We start from the raw sequence: 8,928 nt of genomic DNA on the forward strand, positions 1-8,928 counted from the left end.
TTATTGAAAAGTATTTGAGAGATTTTTTTTTTTCAGTCACAATACTGTTTTCATCCGAAGAGATCAACCAAATAAAAGAAGTAAAATCAATTCTTTTTAACGATAAAAATTTTTGCTCTGGGAAATGCGTCTGGGATCTGAAATTATCCAAAGTTATTTCATTCTCACACCAGGCAAATCGAACAGATGAAAAATCAGCTTCCAATGTTCCCACAACATTAAAAGATTTATGCTGACAAAAAAAAAAACACGCATTCCCATTTTCTCACTTCCGACAGATGTGACAGCATTTCAACACATAGCACGCACCACACTTACATATGAAAATTTTTCACAGTCATTCCAAAACAAAACGCAAAAAAAATCCAGACACAGGAGGAATTCAGACTCTTAGGAGATAAAACTGTAGTCAAGTGCAGGGCTATCTATATAGTGTGCTGTAGCAGGAGTTCTTAGCCATGGGTCTACGAGCCTTTAGTCCTCCATAAGATTCTTTTTTTTTTTGGGGGGGGGGGGTTCCATGATCTTGGATAAGAAGATAAATGATTGTTTTTAGATTGCTACAGTACGTACTGAATATTATTTTGTGAAGGGGTCCGAGCCCTTCATTTTATTGACACAGAAGGTCCGCAGGCTTCACGTTATGGGCACAAAGGGTGCGTGGAACACAAAAAGTTAATCCCTGCTCTGTGTAGTGATAGATGTGGCCGTGTATGGTGAGAAGTGCCATAATTTTCTGCACGTGAATTTCTCTATTTTACAAGAAAAAAAATCCTCCCATAATCCGCGGATGCAAATTTCATTCTTTAATAATGAAATTTCGAGGAATGGAAGGGGTTGTTAAACAACTTTTTAGAAAAATAGAATTGTCAGAAAAGAAATGTCGAAATTCTTCCACTCGCATCTATACACTATTACGTTACTTCAAACAGAACGGTCAATTTCAATTCACCGAATCATTTATCAAAAAATATTTTTTTCAGAAAAAGAAAAGAAAAACCATCATTGAATACGCCATGGTACATAATCCACGCAAAGAAATTTTGATTGATTTTTTTTTTATTCTCAACAACATATAATTATTTCCCTTATCACCCAATGCTCGAAAACATCCGCAAATGCTCCAGTCTAAAACGTGATCCAGATGATTTTTGAGAACTCTGTTGTACTAAATTAAAATTGTTTTTTTATGTTATTTGTTTCTATTTCTTTTCAACAATACTATGTATCCAAGTTTTCTCAGCGAATAATCTAAGATTATAATGTGTGTAGAAGATCATGATTTTAAAAAAATTTCACCGATTTCAAATCAACTATCAAAATATTAATCAATATCTGTATTATCAAATATTCAATTTAATCACAAAACTATCTGAATATTTATCTCTTAAAATCCATAGAAGATATAATAATGAAGAGAGAAAATAAAAGTATTTTATATCACTAAAATATTAAAAGATTTTGAAATATACCGTAAGAAACTGTTTTTTCTCTCCTCTGATATTAAAATAATTTTTCCTGCATTTTAATCACGAGCGAAATCGCTCCTAATTATTTTAATTAACTCGAGTGAAAACAAACTGATCAAGTACGTAATGAGCGACGTCGCTAAAAAAAGAAAAAAGTTGTTACAAATAATCTGGCACTATAAAGAATACTAATAGAGCTTACCATGAAAATCAAATGTTTCGAAATGAGACATGAATGTTCTGGTCATCAGAAAAAAGATCTATGTAATGAGGATCTTCACAACACGAGAAATCAGTCACATGGTAATGTTATGATGATTATTCCTCAGTGTTTTGCGAGACATCCTCAACCCCATTGGATGAGCACCGTGCGGTTTCTAACTGGAGTTCTGAGAAAATACGCCTCGAACAAACAAAGGACGAGCGAGCGGCAGATTAAAAAAAATAGAAGTTGGTTTGAAATGTCGCCAAACAAACTCGCCAAAGCAATAATGGGAATTCCTGTGCACGTATTTACTGGGAAAATTTCTGGGGGAGTTTTCGTGTGGGGGTTAACGCTGTTTCCGATTAATTACTTCTTTTAACCTGAAATCCCCCTGATGCTGTTATTATTCATTTCGGTAATTATGAAATTATTCTTCAATGTTTGAGATAATTTCCCTCTGAATACAGTCGAATCCCGTTATAAGGAACTCCAAGAGACCGGAGAAATCACTTCGTTATAAGGAAATTTTGTTATAGAGGAATTCCAGTTTTTGCATTGTTTCTATGCAAACTTATCTGAGGGATTATAAAAGTGTTCGTCAAGCAGAGCTTTTTTTCGTTAAAACGAGATTCGACTGTATATCTTGGCATTATGTCTTTCCATAAATATTGCAATTTTTTCTTTCAAAAAGTCTTGAAAAATAATTTCTTTCAATAAATCTTAAATTATTTCTTTCAAAATGTCGAAATTATTTCTTTCAGAAAGTCTTGAAATTACATTAAATAAAAAAATACAATAAATACAATAATAAAATTTCTTACAATAAATCTTTCAAAAAAGTCTAGAATTTATTTCTTTCGGAAAGTCTCGAAACTATTTTTCAATAAATCTTAAAATTATTTCTTACAATAAATCTTGAAATTATTTCTTACAATAAATCTTGAAATTATTTCTTACAATAAATCTTGAAATTATTTTTTACAATAAATCTTGAAATTATTTCTTACAATAAATCTTGAAATTATTTATTTCGGTAATGATGCAATATAGCTCTGAATGAACTGGAGGCTCAATCAAATTACTTTTTTTTTTAATTTGGTCGTCTTTTAATGTTTTTAACTATATTGTCTAAATATATGGTTGGCGAGCTAAGATAAAAAACTCCGTGGGCCATGCGTTGAAGACCCCTGCTCTATAACAAAAACAATAAAAAGATAAATTGGACCCTCACATGATTTACAGATTTAGCATTCCAAGCTTCCTATGCCTTTCCATGAAACTCTTGATTTCTATCTTCGGGGAATAAATAAATATCGGGGATAACATTTGGGAGGGAAGGGGGTGTTGCTTAATTTCAATATATACTGATTTACAGATATTTTGCACATTTTAAACTAAATCTATTGTGAAAAATCTTGTTGTTTTTCTCTTTTCTCTTTTTTTTTTATATAGATTTAAAAAAACCTTATATGTATATATATATTTCCACTAGGTAAACTTATTTTACTTGGTTTTTTTTTCATACAAATTTATCGAATTATTATTTCATTTATAATTTGTGTTTTATTATTCACTTACTAAATGATTTTTTTACAACGTGAAAGTTTTATATTTCATATCTAAAGAAATTATACGAATTGATAAAAAAAAAAAGAAAAAAAAAAGGAGGGATTTCTGGAAGAAAATAAGAGTCTAAAAATTTAAAAGTTTTAAAACACGGCTTTTTTTTAGATTTAAAAACTTTCTTAGAGATAAACATGAAAGACTAAATCATAAGATTGTTTCTGCCTCTGTTAGCAGATCACAAAAATTTTGTGAGCCAATGGGCTTCATTTTATTTTCATAAATGCTTGGGATTTAAAATCGCAACAAACAGTAACGAAATTACTCTCGAACATTTACATGAAGGTGGCCAAAAGAGGGACCTGGGGATTCATTCCCCCTCCCACAATTATTCGGGCTCCTAGCCCCATGTCCCCATGTCCAGGGAGACCGTCCCTGATTTTTCGTATTCTTTCAAGACCATCCCATCTTAAAATTAATTGGTTTCTTTCTTTTTTTCCAACGAAGCTTTCCTACGATAAACTTGTCAACGCTGATAAAGTTATCTTCATTTTCGTTACGTTTTCATTTATGTTAACTTCATTATCAATCACGGATATACGAGATGACGAGATGGGACGCTGACGGTACGTCCCGATCTGAAGGACTACCCCTTCCCTCAGTGTTCTAGTCGATTTTTGAGTTGTTTTGAGAGAAAATTTCATGCAATTTGGTCATGCTAATAGTCGTAAACAGGCAAGATTTTGTGAAAAATTAATGAGACAGTTATTAAACAAAAGTTTGTGATATTTTTCGCAAAAATCTCTTAGAATCCTCTCATATCCAAAATTGGAACTTTATAAATCGATATTCAACTAAAACAAAGTAGGTCGTGGTTGTTGGAGTTTGAGCAAAAAAAAAATGGAATAGGGAGGCAAAAAATCAGCCCGATGGTATGGGCTGAATGGGGGGGGGGTGTGATGGGGGTTCTGAGCAAAAAAAAACACTGAACGATGTAATTATTTGGGAGGAAACTCCAATATTCATATAATTGAACTAAAATGTCAAGTAATTTGAATTTCAAATTACAGTTGGAATGGACGACCTTCCAGCAAACCCAGTAGCGTGTATCTCTTGGACGACACCCTATCTTCGCATTGTATGCTGCTCTGAGAGCACTTAAAACTCTATGAACTATACAAAAAAATCAAATTACTGGTATGAATTTCCAGTATATGGTGAAGTTGTTTTTGAAGTATTTTTGGTGAAGTGGATAGACGAGAATAATGTATTGTCAGATAATCAGCATGGGTTCAGGAAGTGGGAAGTCATGTGTAACTAACCTCCTTTGCTTCTATGATCACGTGACTAAGGCTTTGGATAAGGGCAAAAATGTAGATGTTGTTTACCTTGGTTTCCAGAGCACATTCCATTGGGTCCAACATGCAAACTCTTGAAGCGTTTACACGAGATTGGGATTGGGGGAGCAACTTGCTGAATCGTGGTTAAGAGATAGGTCACAACGGGTTATGGTGAACGGGGAATTAATTTTCTGATTGAACATGCGTCACAGTGGAGTTCCCCAAGGAAGTGCCCTCGGCCCCATACTTTTTCACTTTTTATCGATAAAGTCGATCAGGGTATCGAAAGGATTGTTAACAAATTCGCAGACGACGTAAAGCTATGGTGGGTAGTCGGGAACCAAGGCGATAGGGAGTTGCTCTAGACCAGTGATTCCCAACGTGGGCGTTAATTCCCCCTAAGGGGGGCGATGGGATGTTCCGGGGGCGGTTGAAACTGCGAGTATAGCATAGGATTTTATGGATTAGATTTGGTTGGGGGCGCTGGGAGACACAATATTCTGAAGAAGGGGGTGATGGAACAAAAAAGGTTGGGAAACTATGCTCTAGACAGACCAACTTCAACAGGATTGGAGCATAGGCAAATGAATGGAGCATGACTGTTAGCGTTGACAAGTGCATGGTAGCTCATTTTGGTTCGAACAACCCAAGTTTCTCTTACGAGCTGAATGGTGCCACTATCCCGAATGCAACTAGGGTGACCGATTTGGGAACACTCATTGACGAGCGACTTAGGTTCCCAGAACATTTTCCAGCGGTGGTAAAAAAAATCGAATAGAATGCTCTTCTTTATTTTCAAAAAGATGTCTTCGCGTTTTCCTAAAGTCATTCTTCCGCTTTTCCGAGGCTTAGTTCGCCCTAGATTGGAGTATGCTGTAAAGTTTTGAAGACCATACCTACGGATGGACATAGACTTCGTTGAAGGGATGCAAAGAAGAACTACGCGTGTCCTTGTTGGCACACGGTACTATGAAGAAAGACTTCATTTTTTTAAATATATTTACATTAGATGAACGTAGGTATTGGGAAGATGATCGAAGTGTTCAAAATTTTCAACGGGATGGATAGGATGGACTATGAGTTATAAATATGCCGTCAAACAACTGCTTTTACAAGGGAACACCAAGGTCGACTGGTAAGGGACAATTCTAGGTTATGGTGTATTTATGGGAATTTTTCTCTAATAGGGTTGTTAATAAAGCTTACCCCAGGAGGTAATAAATTCTAACGCAATTGACACGTTCAAAAAGAAATACGACAAACATGTTGAGTAAATCGAGGAGCTATCCATACTAAGATTACGACAACCATAAGTATATTTTATGGGCATTTATAATATTTTATCATGTATGTATATTGTTTGTAATTGCATTTTTAATTGGGTTGCTATATTTTTTAAATATATGGCATCGATATTTGTTATGGGTATCTTTTTCTCAGCCCGGGTTGGGCATTTTGCCTGTTATGGCCCTGTATTTGTATTTTTATAAGCTCCGTTTTGTTTTTGTCGTTCATTCTTCTATTTCCAGTTGCTTCCTTACATTTCTTTGATGGATGCTCCCTCCCCCAATCATAATTATTGTGCCCCTATGCGGTCGTGTGAGCATCTGGGGGATCCAGATGCTAATCCCGTTCGCGGCACAGTGGTCGGCTGAAATTGGTTTTCAGCAGTTTTCCAACTTCGAGGCGATCAAATTTGAAAATTTATCTTTCACACAGAGCAGGCAGACCTTCAATATTATACCTGCATATTAAGAAAGTTCAGTCATCTCCATTTTCACTTCAAAGTATGGAAGACAGAAGGTAGCAGCATAAAACGAAACAAGCGTAATTCTGACAATATACATACGTAGGACCACATATATGATATATATACTCAGAACGAATACTCTGGCATGTATCAGTTCCTTAGAAAAGCCGCAGAGCAATGTTTACGAGAATGGCCCCCACATCCTACAGTAGGGCCTCTAGGCCGAGGTATTATGCGGGCCCCCGGCCAGACTTTTACAGGCCCCCCTTTATGATTAATTTATAGCGTGAAAACACAAAAAATGATGAGAATCATCCCGGGCCCCAGGGCTGGAGCCCTGTCAGCCCTACCCTTGTGGGGGCCATGTTTACGAGATGCATGTGTGGTTAAGAAGCAGGGACGTCTAAAGAGCATCATAGACCAAGTGATTTTTCTGAGGACCTACTAGGTAAATTCTAGAAAACTTCTACCGAATCTCATTTTTGTGTGGCCCCTCTTCTCTTGATGCCCCAGGGCCGTGCCCGGGTGAGACTATGCGTTAAGACGGCACTTTTTGAGAAGTCCATCGTCACCAAAGTGGTGGTCGGCTGAAGTTGGTTTTCTGTGGTTCCCAACTTCGAGGTACGAATGCGAGTCGATCTCCCCTTTAAAAAGTCTCACCACAGAGAGCAACAGACCTACAAATGTAATTCAATCATTACACTTCCCTCACTTTACTTCTGAAATATAGATGGCAGCACTGAAAAATCAGACACAACACTAGATACGCACTCAGACTGTTAGGCACACACACACTTTTCCGGCACAACTCACTAGGTAGTAAATTGCCCATAAATGGTGATAGAACAGAGTTGTACTTCATTTAAAAGATAGGAAGGAAGGTTGAGACTTGAGAATCAGTAGTCGGGATTATTGTAACCATATGACCCGTATTTTCGTCCACTGAGACTTTTTTTCACAAAATATCACGTTCGGTTTTAAAGAAGCGCTTACTTGAGTTCGTAATCTCAGTTGAAATCGGGTATGAAGATAATTTTCATAATTTATAAATCTCATATGATGATAATTAAAGAAAAAACGTAGATATTTTTATTTCCCATTTTCCCATTTTCATTTTTTTTTTTTTTTTTTTTTTTTTTTTTTTTTTTTTTTTTTTTTTTTTTTTTTGTGAGAAATACTTCATAGTGAGATTTGCTACAGCCCTTTATTTCACGCAATTGACATTTATTCATACATTTTAGCAATAATTAGCAGTTTTAGAAACAGATTATGTTTTTTTATTTTTTCATCCTAGACGTCCAGGAAAGGGAATTTCTGGCAATTAATGTAGGTAGTAGTAATGTGGTGACGTGGCAGTCCCCACCAGGAATCGAAGATCCTCTGGCATTCCAGGCAGGCGCACTAATCAATGTATCACAGACACAACTGTTATTCCCTAACAACACGCAAAGTATGTGATACTCTCAGTGTGTCCCCACTGAGAGCATCACTCAACTCAGCGATAGCATCCCCTTTCCCCAGGTGGCGACAGTAGCGGGAGGTATTCGATGTTATTTTTGCAGCGCATAACTAGGGTGACCATACGTCCCGTATTTCCCGGAACAGTCCCGGTATTTTCTCTTTTTTTGGCCGTCCCGACTTTTTGGCAAAAGTGTCCCGGTTTTTCCCGTATTTCACACGAAGCCTACTTGAATTTTTATTCTTTATTAAAGTCGAAGATTGAAATTATTTTTCAACTCAAATTATTTTATGATAGTTACAACTATATATGGGATATTAATCTCCCACATTTGCCTTGGTAAACGTTTTTTTTCCGTGGAATACATTTTAATCCACTGCAATTTGCAGTAATGCATCATTTCCCACCATTGTGATTTTTCCGTAATTTCAACAATATCTGGCAACTTTGTTTGGTTTTGGCGTCGTTTTTGGCGATAATTGGTGAAGTCCCGTATTTTCCCGTATTTGGAATACCGTTGTCCCGTATTTCTCTCGAGGAAATATGGTCAGCCTACGCATAACACACCAAAGAAAAAGAATAACTGCAGTTATTCTTTTTCTTTGATGTGTTATGGACTGTTTTTTAGATAAGGGGATAACTTAGGGAGGAGGTATTCAGGGTGCCAAAAATAGGTTCTGTACCAGCAGAGATTTTCCTCTCGAACTGCCCCTAGTCTCTGTCGTACATTGGTTGGTGCGCCAGTCCGAATCACAAGAGGACCAGCCTTTGATTCCTGGAGGAAACCACCAACGTGTTTTCCATCTCGGTTTTAACCATTCATTGAGATCTTTCCCCTCGAGGTTCAATCCCTTTTGCGTGTTCGTTAATCAAGACTAGTTAGTAAACAGAATCATTTTTTGTTTGTTAACCGCACCATTCGTAAACCGAGGATCGGCTGTATCTGTAATTGGCAAAGCTGCTTGAAAGTTCCGACTCTTAATGCAGCTTTGGTAATTGGTAATGTCCCGTATTTTGTTCGATGAAATATGGTCTTGCCGATAAAAGATTGTGTATAAATTTTTGTCATGACTTTTTTTTTTATTTAAATAAAGATTCAAACTCTTTATTAAACTCTTTGTTAAAATTGTGTGATAAAAATG

At 36.3% G+C, this 8,928-nt stretch overlaps 1 protein-coding gene across 1 annotated transcript in view; it reads right to left on the reverse strand.

Annotated features, from left to right (window-relative positions):
• The window catches only part of LOC149079092 (putative polypeptide N-acetylgalactosaminyltransferase 9), a 90,494-nt gene extending 88,633 nt beyond the window's left edge, over window positions 1-1,861 (reverse strand). Inside the window, exon 1 of the mRNA XM_089241381.1 lies at window positions 1,672-1,861. The gene's annotated coding sequence lies outside the window, so the exon portion shown is untranslated. The remainder of the gene's footprint in view (window positions 1-1,671) is intronic.
• Window positions 1,862-8,928: the final 7,067 nt, after the last annotated feature.

The sequence above is a fragment of the Pholcus phalangioides genome, unplaced genomic scaffold (genome assembly GCF_987345545.1).
Source record: "Pholcus phalangioides strain wild (caught in Gottingen) unplaced genomic scaffold, Ppha-v1.0 ptg000013l_1, whole genome shotgun sequence".
NCBI classification, from domain to species: domain Eukaryota; kingdom Metazoa; phylum Arthropoda; class Arachnida; order Araneae; family Pholcidae; genus Pholcus; species Pholcus phalangioides.